Below are 15587 nucleotides of genomic sequence, written 5' to 3' on the forward strand. Positions count from 1 at the left end.
TCCACGAAGACCAGTCCGGCTTTATACCCCATCGCAACACGGCCCTTAATCTGCGGCGCCTGCACGGTGTGCTCGCGCGTGTTCCGTTTGTGCGGGAGCCGGCCATCTTGGCGTCCCTAGACGCCACCATGGCGTTTGATACACTCGAGTGGCCATACATTTGGGCGATGCTGGCGAAATTTGGATTTGGACCGGGATTCATCAGCTGGGTCAAATTGTTGTATTCGGGCCCATTGGCGCAGGTGGTGGTGAATGGACGAGTCTCGGCCCCATTCGCGCTGGGACGAGGCACGCGACAGGGTTGCCCCTTGTCGCCTCTCCTGTTTGCACTGGCCTTGGAACCCCTGGCGGAGTGGCTGCGGTGGCACCCTTCCATCCGTGGTCTCCGTTGGACCCCCGAGTATGAGGACCGCTTGTCCCTATACGCTGACGATATCCTTTTGTACCTTGCCTCCCCGCGTAAATCACTGATTGTCCTGGTTGATGTTTTGCGCTCATTCGGCCGCAACTCAGGCCTTGTCATCAACTGGGCTAAATCATGTGTGTATGTGCTTTCCGGGGAGGCTTCCGTCCTCCCGCGGGACTGTCCGATCCAGATTGCCTCTCAGGGGTTCCGGTACCTGGGTATCTATATCACTCTGGACCCGGAGGCCCGCTACGAGCGGAATTTGCTTCCCCCCCTCCCGCGCTTGAAGGAGGACGTCGCGCGTTGGCGGCGCCTGCCGCTTTCGCCGCTTGGCCGGGCGGCATTGTTTAAGATGATGTCGTTGCCACGCTTCCTGTACGCTCTCCAGAACACTATGGACTTGGTCCCGGCGCGCTACTTCCGTGAGGTGGAGAGTCTACAGCGTCGCTTGTTCTGGGACGGGAGGCCGCGTATTGCCTTGGCGAAGTTGACGCTCCCGTGGTACGACGGGGGGGTTGCCCTCCCGGATATTAAACGGTATTACTGGGCCTCCCAGCTAGCTGCAATTAATCATGGCCTTTACGGGCCCGCCTTGAACCCGGCATTTGAAATGGACAAGATGCTCCTGCCTGGTGGCGACTACAATCGAGCGCTCTACTCTGGTGCGCCCGACCCCCGCCTGACGGGACCTACGCGTGTCATGGTGCGAGTATGGCACGCGGCTAACGCAGCTATGGGGTGGAAGGACCGTTTGACCCGGGCGTCACCGCTGTATGCGTCCGAGAGGTTGGGCTCCCTGTGGACCTCGAAGGGCTTCGAGAAGTGGGACACGATCGGCATCAGTACAGTGGAGGACCTCTGGACGAGGGGGGGATTTAAAACATTCGAGATGCTGCAGACGGAGTTTCAGCTGCAGGGCAGCGAATACTTTCGGTACCTGCAGGTCCGCCACGCACTGGGCTCCGTCTTCCCAGACGTCGCCTCCATTCCGGAGTCATCCCCCCTGGAGGATAGAGTGCTGGATGGCCATGTTCCGGACAGCACGATCTCCCTCATATACAAAAAACTGATTAATGATCGCTCGGGCTTGCTGACTGGCCTCCGCGAGGCCTGGGTTGCCGATGGGCTGGAGTTGGACGACGAGGACTGGATTTCCGCGGTGGCCTCTCCGAAGGAGGTGGCCATACCGGCTCGCCTTCGCTTCGTCCAGCTAAAGATCCTCCACCGGGTTTACATGACGGGGCCAAGGCTTCTGCGTATGGGCTATGCCGAGGATGGGCTGTGTAAGCGTGGGTGTGGTGCTTTGGCGACTTTTTTGCATATTCTGTGGGAATGCCCGAAGGTGGAGCGATTCTGGCGTGGTGTGCATGAGGTCCTGCGAGTGGTTACGCGTGTCGCGCTGTTGCCTGAAGCGAGGAGATGCTTGCTGAATGTGTGGGAACCAACTGACTACTCGGTTCCGCAGACACGATGGGTGACTCTGGGATATATGATAGCTAAGCGTGACATCGCGCAGCTGTGGGGGTCCCAGAGGCCCCCGGCGGTGTCGGCCTGGAAAGAACACATGGATTGGTGCATGTTCCGAGAAAAGGTGGTGTACGTGGCGAGAGGTAAGCCTGGGGCGTGGGTGAAAGATTGGGGCCCCTGGAACGCCTACCGCGGGGGTATTTGTGAGCCACCACTGCTGCCGGCTGCCTCGCCAGCTCCGTCCCCCTAGTTGACCCCCTCCCCCGGCCCCGGGCACAGGGTCCCCCAGTCCCTGCTCTCTTCCCGTTCCCCTCTTTAGATTCTTGTGGATGGTTGGGGTCCCCCACTTACGGAGCACGTGCTGTCACTTCGGATTGCGGGTTGCCTTGCGGGTGTGGTTTTTTTGTGTTGTTGTGTTCTTATAAAATGAAACCGTATTGCGGGCTCGGAGTTATGTGGCCCACGTCGTTGATACCTCCTGATTTACCTCTCTGCAACGCCAAGAGCCTTTTTTGTATGTATGTCATATGCTCCTGTCACTCTAGCGGCCGGCCGGAAGGTTGTAGGCCCATACTTGTATATATTTGAAGATTGCAATAAACGGTTTCAAACAAAAAAAAAAAAAAACAGGGGATAACCAACTAAAATAGCAAATTAAATACAGCACAAAACGAGGAGAATTAAAATTCAATTCAATTCCAGGCACTGGTTCGAGAAATTGAAGCGCCAAATGCCAAGTCACAAGCGTAGGCTGGGTTACCGGGTTACTGTGTTGGTACCATCAGCCTGTGGGCAATGGTGGTCAGGATGCATAGGATGGTTGTCCTTTTGAGCCTGTGGTGGGCAATGACATTCCCTGGTGTTGGGTCTGTGAGGTTGGTGCGTTTTCAGGAGGTCGCTGTCTTTATCTGCGCTGCCTCAGTGTTGGTCCAGGAGGGGGCAGGGAGGTCAGGGGGGGGCCTGGGGGTGGTGGCAGAGGGTGTGTGGCCCTGTTGGGGCTCCGAGCTGCATGATCAATGGATCCATGGCATCTGTTGTTCTTCAGGTGTGGCTGTGGTTTGGGCTCCCTTTTCTGGTGCGGGTTGTAGTCCGACTTTGCACCAGGTCAGAGCAGGTGTTAGTTTCCTGCTGCTAACGCACCTTATCAACTGTTTTGTGATCTTATCGCAGATCAGGCTGGTCGTTGAGAATGTTGAGGTGTGGTGTTGTTGCTGATTTTTCCTCTGGAATGCCTACTCTGCATCTCATTAGCGATAGTTGCTGGGGTCATCTGTGGCGATGTTTTTTGAGGATGCTATCGCCGCAAAACTGGTAATATCGGCTGTGTGAACCAGCTTGTGAATGGAGCGATACATTTATCGCCAATTTGGCTGCGATAAAGTGCTGATAACTCGTCGATAGCTCCTTGAGAATATGCTCCTTAGAATTGACGATTTGCAGTGCAATAATCCTTAAAAGGCCCTTTTCAGAGGGACTGCATATTGTTTGCCTGATGGATGCCTTGTGAGAAAGCTATGTTTGATATAGTAGACCTGATTTGGTTAAGTGATGGGACAATAATAAAGGCTATGAGCCCGATTTATTCATAGAGGAAAGTTATTTCAGATGCCACAGGTGTGATTGGTTTATTATGAAAATTCACAACAAAGGTGGTATGCCTGACTTATTTATCCTTTGTTAAAGCTAATAGGCCTCAAAAGAGTTATTACATTGTGAAAAGCACTTAGTCAGGCAATCTGAAGATTTGCACTGTGATAAACCTTGAGAGACCTTTCTCGGATTAGGAGGGTCTGGTAGGGGTAGTTATCTGTCAGGCGTTTGTGATTAACATAAAAAATCTACATAAGCACATAAACATAGATAGAGAGTCTTTGTGTCTGCCCTTTCTGTCTGTTCGAATGGTATCCACATTATGCTTACTCCATGACAGCATACTGCCTGAAAATGAGTGCACTTGGGTGACTGGGCTGGTGGGTCGGTCATTTAGTATTCCATTTTTTCCCTTCGTAGGTCCTCTTTAATTTCTTACCTTCTTTTTCTTTTTTTAGAGCATCCGGCAGATCTCCACACAGTCCTACCAGGCCCTTGTTTTACTTTAAATATTTTGATTTTATCTTGCAAATGCTTGTTGAGTTTGCATATTGGTTTTGTTGTGGATGGGTAAGTCCTTGAATGCAAGCTTAAATCACTGGGTTGATGAATGGATGTAAGAGTGAAAGGATGAGTGACAGATTGCGGTATGCTGAGTTATTAGGGGACTAAACTCATCAGTGAATAAAGAGGCAATTTTGTCTATAACTCAGGCCCATTGGCAATGTCAGTGCATGCTTTGAAGAGAAAACTAAGGTAATCATTCTTCCCACATGGACAGACGTTCCTAGTTATGTTTTTATAAGAATGTATGTATTGCACAATACTCCAACTATATGACGCAAGCAGACTGATGGAATAGTGTAGATATCAGAGCCCTTTGCCCTTGGTAAGAAATTGTAGAGTTGGCTCCCTGCAGGGCAGTCCCATTAGTAGAAGGACAAAGTGCTTATTAAGAAATTTTAGGAGCCACCTGTCTGCGGAAGGCAGGAACCTGGCTAACAGTCCTACCCCTGGCTGCTTACCTGTGGTGGCTGCTCTCCTATTACCCTCTCAGCCTAATCATTCCAGTGGTAGGCAAGGTAACGCCCAAGAGACAATCATGGCACAACATCCCATGTAAATATGAGTTCAGCAAATACTTAACAGTGCTCGCTGAATATGGATACGCGTTGCAGCACCCTACAAAGGAGCGGTAACCTACAGAGGAGTTATATAGTGCTATACAAATGCTACAATACAGTCAGTAAAAGACAATGCGACTCATCCGGATTTACAGAGGTTTTGGTCCTGTCCCCTGGTTATCAGTATATTGGGATGAGTCCATCCTTCAAGGTTTGCACTCCTTACTGACGTGCCCAACAGTGCTGTGCTTCTACATTTTTTATGAGAGAATACGCCACTCCCCTCTGCACTTCCACTATGACTAGAAGTGCTCTCTACGGGATTTGCATTAGACCTGCCTCGCAGCCGCAACAAGCCTGGGCTGGGAGTTCACAGCTTGGGCATCTCCCCCATTGCACCAAAACTGTGCACCCAATCCATAATCCTAAAAGATCTCACTGTCCGGACCTACATGCGCGCACTGTGTATTCTGTGGACATCAGGAGTATCTCTGGATACTATTAGGACCAGGTCAGTAAAGTTACCCTTTTGAGGTTGGACTTGTTCCGAGGAGTGCAAGACAGACATTGATTATTTTTCTATGCACGTGCAAGTTCTCTCACCCTATGTTTTTATTCAACAACTATTTATATAACACGCGATACATTTTATAAATTTAAAATGCATTGTGTACAGTTAGTACGGTTAGGTCTGCGAGGTCATACTAACAACAATATTACAAAATTAGGTAATTTTCTATTCCTGTTTCTCACCCTATCTCTCTATCAATATATCCTCTACCTCCTCTCTTATTCATCCCAAACCTCATACCACTACTATGATCCCCAGAATAACCCTTTCTAGGCTCTTCCCTACCATACCCCTCCTTGCATCATCTCATACCTCTTATACTATTCCGATCACACAAAATAAGGCTTTCTGAACCCTTCCCTCTGACTCTTCTCCCTTCACCTCCCTTTTACTCATCCCAAGCCTCCTCCTACTGCTATGAGCTCCAAAACATCCCTGCACTATACTTTTCAATCCCAATACTAGATTAACATGTCCACTACTCAAATTAATTTTGTCGTTCACTATGCTAATTCACCACTAATCCTTTATATGTTCTGAAGTAGCGCGCTACTTGCTGAAAAAGCGCTTCAACACCTCATCATGGATAGCAAGCGCTGAATAAATGCAAACCTTTTTCCCTCTTCTATCCCTCCGCTATCCCTCTCAATCCAAAAAACTAACTAACATACCCACCACTCAAATTACTTTCATATTTCACTATACTAATTCATCATTAATCCTTTATGGGTTTCAGAGTAGCATGCTACTCGCCAAAAAAGAGCTTCAACATCCCATGAGGGGTAGCAAACACTATATAAATGCAAACTTTTTTCCCTCTTCTATCCCTCCACTATCCTTCTCAATCCAATTACCTGACTAACATACCCCCACTCAAATTACTTTTATTTTTCACTATTCTAATTCACCACTAATACTTTATGGGTTGCGGAGTAGTGTGCTACTCGCTGAAAAGCGCTTCTACGCCTCATCAGGGTTAATAAGCGCCATATAAATGCAATTACAATACAATACAATATTCTATGCAAATGTCTATAATATAGCATATGCAATATTGTCGCCAGACTCATGCAACTAGATGTTCACCATGTCCCAGAATGAAGTGCCAGAGCCACCACAAATAAATAATGGAACACTTGGCTTCCAACCTGAAAAGTATCCTAGGTGGTCAGTGTAGGAAAATAAGATGCTTTCATGGTTACCCCCACTTTTTGCTGGAGTCAGTATGTTTTTATGACTAGTCTGACTGTGATCCTGCTAATCGGGACCCCAGTCACTGTGCTTCCTCCCTAAATTTGACTTGACAAGTACTTCTGTACCTCCACAATTGGCTACGGCTGTACCCCTGAAAGTCCCTAGAATATGGTACTAAAGTACCCAGGGCATAGGTACACCAGGGTCTCCCATGGGCTGCAGCATGTATTATGCCACACATGAGAGACCACTCAAACTGTGACTACAGACCTGCAATTGCAGCCAGTGTAAGCTGGTGCTAGCACCACTTGTGGCAGATATGTTTTCTTATATCTGAGGTCACTACACCTGAAACCTATAAGTCCCCCCTAAGCTAGGCCTTTCAATCCTGAAGGCAATGTGATGGGTTATAAGTGTGAGGTCGCCCCTGCATGAGCAGAACAGCCACTACAAACCCCAGAGTCGATTTTCCAGGCTTTGTAAGTGTGGTCAGCCATTTTGATACATATAGTAGCCATCTGTCATTATGCGATGGCTAACTATATAGTGGTTGTGCTGAACCTGGGCATGTTGGGTATTAAACATGTTGAAATCATTACTGGTACTGGTGTTGGAGGTATGATTCCGTGCACTGAGGGACTCCTCCGGGAAGCCCCCAGTAATATCGGTAACAGCCTTCCAGGGTCTACCAGCAAGCTAGTGCTGCTGCGGACCCCAGACACAATTCTGCCCTCCTGCTGCTGAGCTGAGCTCGAGCAGGGGAAGGTAAAATCAATAGGTTTCCTGTCACAGAGAAGTGTGACCACCTCCCAGACAGGACTTAGTGTTTTGGGCTGGGGTGGGGGTATTTAACAGCACCACAAGACTACTTTGAAGGGCACATTTGGTGCCTTCCCTGCATATTCCAGTTAGAACCAGTTTTGGGAGCCCGCTCTGGTGCTAAACTGGACAAAGGACATGGGAGTATCCTCCCCTCTGTCCGGCCCCTCCTCTGGGAGGGACCCTTGAGTCCTCCTGATCCCTTTCTTAGGGTATAAAAGAGCTTACCTGTGGGTGGGTCCTCAGATTCATCGTCGTACAAGACTCAAGCCTGAAACCTTGTCACTCTTCAACTGTCTGGATCCTTGGACTTTGCCTGGAACTGAGCCTGCACCAAGGAAGACTCCTGCTGATCCTGGTCTTGCTGTTCTGAAAGTCTTCTTCATCGTCTGTGTCTGTGTTTCTTCCAGGATCTTTAACAGAGCACCCAAAGTAATCCCCCTCGGAGTGAAGGAGTCACTTCCCTGCATCTGCAGGCACTGCAATGAAACTGACCAGTCTGCTGATCCTGATGTCCCATGGACTTCCAAAGACTCATCAATACAGATGGTGGTTCTGCAACTCCCTCAAGGCCTGAACAGTCTTATCAGCAAGTTTGAGGCCAGTATCCCTCGTTGGACTGAACCCCTGTGCACCGCATCGACTTGCCATTACCAAGGCTTGTTGGCTCTGCACTCCAGAGATCTTCGGGCTACAAGACGTTCTAGCCTCTCTTCCTGCCAAGATCAGCATCCTAACCACATCCTCTGCACCGTGGGCCTTCTTCTTTGGTTGTTCACCTCTGTTGCTGCTACCAAGGCTTGTTGATGCTCCCGCTGGACACCAACCCCCTGGTTCTTGACTTCCGATGTGGGACAGCTCTTGAACGGCTCCTAGTCTTCCTCACCATTCCCTGGTCCTCACAGCTGCAGCGACAAGGTCACCGTCATCACTCCAGCATCTTCCATCATCGGTGGGCATTGCTCTTCCGTGCCTCCTGGTCACCTCCGAGTGGCATTGCCTCTGTCCCCTCTGTTTGCAGGTTCTTCTCTTCAACAATCAACCCTTGGATTCCTCCAGACTCTTGCACAGTCTTCGCCAGGGGCATCTTTACTGAAGTCCTCTATAGTGGTCTACAGCAGTTTCCGATGTCACTTTGCACCTATCAATCAATCAATCAATCAATAGGACATTTATACAGCGCACAGCTACCTCCAACGGAGGTGTCCTGGCGCTAACCATGGATTCGGCAGTCAGAGAAAAAAAGGGGGAGCTACGGTAGGCTGAAGAGCCAGGTTTTCAGTGCTTTCCTAAATGCTTGTTCTGACTCTAACTTACGAAGATGGTCAAGCATTGAGTTCCAGAGTGAAGCAGTTCTTACTGAGAAAGCTTGACCGGCTTTAGAGAATTCTATGCACCCACCTTCCCTGGTGTAGGTATCCTGGTTCCTGGGGTATCCACGGGTGGGGTTACTCTACAACCTTCTTTCTTCCACCGGGTTTATTCAGGGTCCACTGAAAAGGGTCCTTCTTCAAAACTGCAACCGCAACTTTCCCGTTGACTTCTATTGATTACGCAGCTTTGTTTTCACTCGGCACAGAGTCTCCGTGGGGTTCCTGGGTACTTACCTTGGGTGGTTCCTTGGGTCCCCAGCTCTTCTGATTCTCCTGCTCCAAGTCTCGACTTCGGTCGCAGTTCACATTTCACTTTCTTAGTATATGGTTTGGTCTCCCCCTGGAAGCCACTGTTTATTGGTCCTACTTACCTGTTTACAATTGAAGTAGTGTGTGTTTTTGTGTTGATATCTCCGGGTAGGAGATATACCTATGTGTTAGTGAATGTTGTGCAATAAATAGACATATTTTTTATATATATATTGTATGGTTCTTTTTTGTTTAACTTACACTTCATGATTAGATCTCGTAAAATAAGTAGCTTAACACTCCTTCTGGAATAGGCCTGGAGGTTGCTCTCCACAGCTACCCCTTAGAGAGCTTTCTATGTGTGTCTAAAACCACTAAAACCACCATAAGGGGTGTCTGAATTAGAGCAAGGTGCTTATCGTAAATAAGTGTGCACCATATACTAAGCCAGCCTGCTACAGTCAGCCAATAAAAAGCAGCATAAACATAAACTTTGTAAATAGTGAATTCACTGCAGACATTATGGGCCATGTTTATCATTTTTTCATGCAACACAGCAAGACACCTTACTGCACTGGGTGATAGAGAGAGAGCAGGAATGCGCTATAGATGTGGCACATTCCTGCTCTCTCCTTGCGCTTGTGCATTTTTGGCTGCCTAGTGCCAATGCAGGAACCCTTGCACCATGGTGCAAGGGCGCCTGCATTGTGAGGGCAGTATTGTTTTTTGAGCAGGAAGGGACATCCTCCAGCACAAAAACAATCCTTTAAGGCCTTTCCCTCCTTCTACAAGTGCTGCAGAGCGCAGCACACATAGAAAGAGGAAAAAACAGGGAGAATAAAGATGTTTCTCCACATTACACCTCCCCTGGAAAGGCGTCATACTTTGACGCATTCCCAGGTCTACCACTCATGGCAAATCTGAGAATGCACCAAAATACACAAGTGGATGCATGGGAACACCCACACTCCAACCATGGTATGCCTCCCTGACGCCTTGCGTTCCTCCAGATTTTCCAAGCTGTGAAGGACCACGCAAAGTGGCCTTACGTGGCTTGGTACATCTCATTCCAGGTTTTGCATTGCCCTGCATCCCTGTGCATGGTGCAAGGGTGACGGAAAACCTTTGATAAATATGCTGCTCAGTGACGGCATCCAAAATAGTGAACCTGCCTTAAAAGTAGAATGTTATCTACAAATAATTATTTGGGCTTTATGAGCTTGTGTCACTGACTCTTTTCTGTTTTTTGTGTCTTTGTTTTAACTTTGCATATTTATTTTTGTACACAATTTGTCAATAGTTGCTCATTATTGTCAGACTTTTTGACAATATCACTTGGTGGAAGGTTAAGAGTGGATTTTTTGTCAATGTAGGGTCTCAAGACTGATCGCAATACAGGTCAAGTAGAGGTGCGCTCTTTATTTTAACCCCTTCCATGCTGCGCAGATTCCGCCGCTGTGCTGACGGAATCTTGCGCGGGCGTGGTCATGACGGAACGGTTCCGTCATGAGCACAGCTCAACCGTGGCTCATGACGGAACCGTTCCGTCATGAGCACCGAAGGGGTTAAAGAAAATGAAAGTTTCTGTAAATAAATTAGCCTGGAAAGAAAATAAGGCCCAACTGTCAGCCATATTACAAATAACAGAGATACTTGATTGATGTTTTTTGGGGGGCATTTTCTGTTGAAAGATATTTATTTTGCCCCACTTCCAGCAGCACTGAATGGGCCATACCCCTTATGTATGCACCAGAAGTACTATGCGCAGAGCCTCTGGAAATATGCGATTGCACCAAACGCAGCCCTTCTTGCCCATGGAAAGACACATGGTAGCCCACCTGGCAGGCCCGGTCCTCAAAGCTACCTGCAGAATAAACATATTTAACCCACTGTACATACGAATGGCCTATTACCCACACGTCTGTCAACTCTGTCACCGTGGCATGCACTGGGGTTACACAACAATCTGGCAATCTACTTGGCACTTCAAACTTCCCACCTGTGTCACAGGACAGGAACTGGGAGAGAATGAAAAAAAGACACCAGTTAGCAGCAATCCTACAGCATGTGCAATCTAACATAACGCTTGTAACAATCAGAGGACCATCTGCCCATCCTCTGCACAACCTGACCAGATCGTCCTATTGCTGCCGTTGCAGTGGCCACCCCATTCCTGAAAGAATGAGAACTGAACTCCATGGAGTCACATCTCATAGCCCTGAGCCCCAATCCAAGCAACTTGGAGAATTGAAACCTCATCAAAGGGTATCCATCGGCATGTACTAAGAGGCGGCTGTAGGAAAGGGGGTTTCTGTTGCAGTAACCCCCTACTTTTTGCCAGATATCTGATGCACTTTGAATTGATGGGCCGTGGGTCCCTCCCAGTCAGGTTCCCAGGGCCTGTGTACTTTCCCTAAAACTGTATCTTTCCATCCCAATTGGCACCACTCTGGCCACATGTAATTCCCTTGTAAAAGGGACCATGGGTTCCAAGGGTACTGTGACCAGGGAAGGCCTCTAAGGACTGCAGCACATATTGTGACAACCTCAGAGGCCCTGTACCTTAACACGCACATACTGCTCTTGCAGGCTGCATGTTTTGGTGCAGAGAAAAGTGAAGAGTCGACATGGAACACATACCTGTTTGTCATGCCTACAACCCACTGCCTATGGTATAGGTAAGACACCCCTCTAGCTCAGTGCACTAAACTACTGGTGAGGGTACAGGTGCATGAGCCCTGTACCCCTACAGTGTCTAATTCCATTCTTAGACATTGTAAGTGCAGTAAAGCCATCAAGAGTATATGATCTGGGAGTTTGTCATTACAAACTCCACAGCACCGTAATGGCTTTATTGAATTCTGGGAAGTTTGGTATCAAACTTCTCAGACCATTAAACCCAACACTGATACCAGTGTGGGATTTAATCCCAAATGCACTCAGAGGGCGTTTTAGAGATTCCCCCTGAAAATAAAACTACCTCTAGTGTCCTTGCTGAGCGGCTGCTCGCCAGCTGCCACCCCAAGACATGTTCCTGGACCCCTGGGTCGAGAGCCTCCCGCTCTCGGGGTCCTGAAACAAAGCACATCTTGGGCAGAGGTGCCCAGCCTCCTCTCCCAGGAAGGGCAGGCTCCACGAAGGGAAAGCTTCAAAGACTTGCCGCCTTTGTGAGCTGACCCAGCCATTTGCTGCTCCCAGCAATTGGTAACCCCCCCCCCCTTTGGGAGGAAGAATCAGTGTGAAAACCAAGATGGGAGGAGAGGTGTGCCCACCGTTGCCAACTCCACCCCTCAAGTGGAGTAGGGGAAGCGAAGCATAGCTCTCAGTCCCACCCATCTTAAAGATGGGGAGAACCAGCCAACCAGAGAGAGGCCTATGCCCCCCTCTCAATCGAGGGTGGCATAATAGGGGTGTACCCACCCCAAGAAAGGCAACCATTGGTCCCAACCTGTACCTACCTGAAAAGCCCCTAAATGTAGTATTTAGGGGCAACCCTGATCCTTACTTCCTCAGACAAGCAAGAAAAAGAAGAAGAATGACCGAAGAGCCATGCTGAAGGAAGAAGAGGAGGACACCAACTGCCTTGGCCCCACCCCTACCAGCCTGTCCTGACCTCAACATGCTCCAGCAGAATCCCGGCATGTCCTGCAGCCATCAGGCCCCCAGAACTGAGAGGACCTGCCCTGCCTTCCCTACAAAGACTCTGTCTCCTGTGAGCACCGGACTTGCTCAAGAACCAGACTCTGTCTACGGGCGAATCCGCTAGTCTGCACCACTCTACACCCGACACCAACAGCCTGAGTTTGAGTGGCCCAACATCATGAGGAGGTCCACCCAGCGAACCTGACCTGGGATCTGGTGATCCCTGACCTATCTCAAGCCTCCCGACGACGCCTGCAGCCTCTAGCTGGAGGATCCCGCCAACCACAACAGGAGCTGGTAAGGAAACCCGATGCCTAAAGACACCCCTGCACCCGATGCCCCACAATCTTGGGTGGCCCAACCGACAGTGTCCCGGCAACCCCCTGCACTCCAATTTACCTCTCCAACCAGTGACCGCCTCCAGGAAGCCTCCCTGCGCAAACCTGCAGTGTTTTTTTCCGACAGGATATCTCCCATTACAATCAACAGGGCCCCAACGCCAAATCAGCACCCTGCACCCAGCCGCCCCTGCGCTGCTGTGGGTGCACCTTGTGTGCTAACTCGGATCTCCCTTTGCCCTGAGCTTAACCCTGGGAGCTTTGCTCACTCAACCTTGTGGCTTGCCTGAGAACAGCCACCAACCGAAGGCCCCCTGTCCCCATAGGCTAATATTGGGCCTCAGCACTCTACACCCGACTGCCCAAGTGCCGCTGACGGTGCTCTTTGAGTGCATCCTTGACCCTGGGGGATCCCTTGTTCTAACCCCTGAAATTTAATGCATAACTGTTTTATTGACCTTTGTCTAGGAAATGTCCCAGTGTGATATCTAGGCATACCACACTGAGTAGAAAAGGTCATCTAAAAAGTACTCTTAAGAGTAATCTGAAAAGTAATCATGAAGTAATTGCAAATACCTATTGTCTTTAAATATTTTAAAAACCTGTAACAAAGTCAGTTTCATCCAGATTGCTATTTTGAACAACCTGTTTTGAAAAGTACAATTCTGCTTACCTGTACCAAGTCCTGCTTGGTTCTAAAAATAAAATACAACTAAAGATTTTTTTTATACAAACCATTGGTCTGAGTTCAGTCTTTGAGTGTGTGACATCATTTCTTGCATGTGTGTGTTGAAGTAATGCTTCACACTACCATCTGATAAAGCCTTACTGCTCACCCATACTACCACAAATAGAGAGTAAGGTTTTATCTACTTTTACCTCTGTAAGCCTTTGGGGATCCACTGGACTCTGTGCACACGATACCGTTCTTTGGTATAGTATATAGAGGGACAGCTTCTTACAGGGGCCCGATGCCCCACTAGGCCTATGAGCCAAAATAAATGTGAGGTTGCCCATAGGACAGCAGGAATTGCCCCGTGCCCTGTGCAAGATGATGTGGTCTTCCCTGCCACCCTGGTCTGTCCTAGAGAACGTCATAGTAATAGTCAAAGAACCCTCAAACATTTGCACATGAGTCAGCTATAGCCCTCCTTGCATGTCCTTTTTAGGTCTCGGCTAGCGAAGGCTGCGCTTGCGCAGTCTCGCTCGCGAGATTTAATGACTTGGAGAAGAGGGGCTTGAACCCGCACCTCTTCTCCCCTCTTCTCCATTGGCTGGCCTCTTGAATGCTGGCCAGCCATTGGAGAAGAGGTTTGTCTCTCCGAACAGGCCCCGTCCTTTTCGGATTCGGGGGCGTGTTTTTTGCTACTTTTCTCAGTATCTCCTCCAGCCAATGGCAAGAGGAGAACACGCCCCCGAATCCGAAACCGCCGCTGCCTTTCTCCGAGGCATTTCTGCTTCGCCTCGGAGAAAGGCGGTGGTGTCCCGTCGTCCGGACGCATTTGTTAATTTCCAATACTCACCTTTTCGTACACTTCTTCTGCACACGCTACTCCTCCACACGCCAATGACGCGGAAGTTCTTCTGCAGCACGGATCACAAGTTATACTTCCGGCGCTAACATGTTGAGTTCGCTGCTGCCATCTTCGGTCAGATTCTGCGGCGGCTGAGGCAGGTAGAAAGTGGAACGGGGGCAACTACAGCGCGAACCCGAAAGAAACAATGCCTGCTAGAGCGGGAGGGGCGGCGAGGGGGTTCTGTCTGTGCGGAACGATAAATAAATCCAACCACCTTCTACAACATGGCGGCCAGACCCACTGCGGCGAAGGCACCTCTTCCCGACCCAGCATGGCTGCCTTCTCCAGCCACCGTATTCATAGCACTCCAGCCGCCTCCTTACGTAACATGGCGGCCAGTCCCATCCTGTGTTGGATCAGGAAATGACATGTTTAAAAGGAACTGGTTGTGAGTTAGTGCTATAAACAATCTTGGTCTCGTGTTTGATGGTCAAAAGCCTTACAGCGAACTGATTGAGTCTGGTCTCGCTGTGGGAATACTAAATGTCACGTCCCGTCTCCTTATCCAAGATGGTGACCAGGCCTGGCTCTGTTGTCTTACAACGCTGAAGGAACCCCCTAATCCATCATGGCGGCTGAGCGTTCTGTGCGAGAGCAGGAGTGTTACTCCGTCTTCCATGTCTAAGCGTCAACTTCTCCATGGCAACGGTACACAACCGAGAGCAGAGAACAGCCAGAGGTACAGGGAGACCCGGTACCAAACCATAGGGTGAGTGTTACTACACTATGTACTGACATCAGTGTGAGTGTTACTGTGGTATGTACTGACCTCAGAGGGCGAGTTTTACTATAGTATGTATTGACCCCAGTGTGAGTCTTACTACAGTATGTACTGACCCCCAGTGTGAGTGTTACTACAGTATGTACTGACACCAGAGTGAGTGTTACTACAGTATGTTCTGACCCCAGAGCAGGAGTTTTACTATAGTATGTACTGACTCCAGAGGGTGAGTGTTACTATAGTATGTACTGCCCCCAGAGTGAGTGTTACTACAGTATCTACTGACCCCAGAGCAGGAGTTTTACTATAGTATGTACTGACCCCAGAGTGAGTGTTACTACAGTATGTACTGACCCCAGAGCAGGAGTTTTACTATAGTATGTACTGACCCCAGAGTGTGAGTGTTACTGTGGTATGTACTGACTTCAGAGGGTAAGTTTTACTATAGTATGTACTGACCCCAGTGTGAGTGTTACTACAGTATGTACGGACCACAGAGTGTGAGTGTTACTACAG

Source organism: Triturus cristatus, chromosome 9, assembly GCF_964204655.1.
Source record: "Triturus cristatus chromosome 9, aTriCri1.1, whole genome shotgun sequence".
NCBI lineage: Eukaryota > Metazoa > Chordata > Amphibia > Caudata > Salamandridae > Triturus > Triturus cristatus.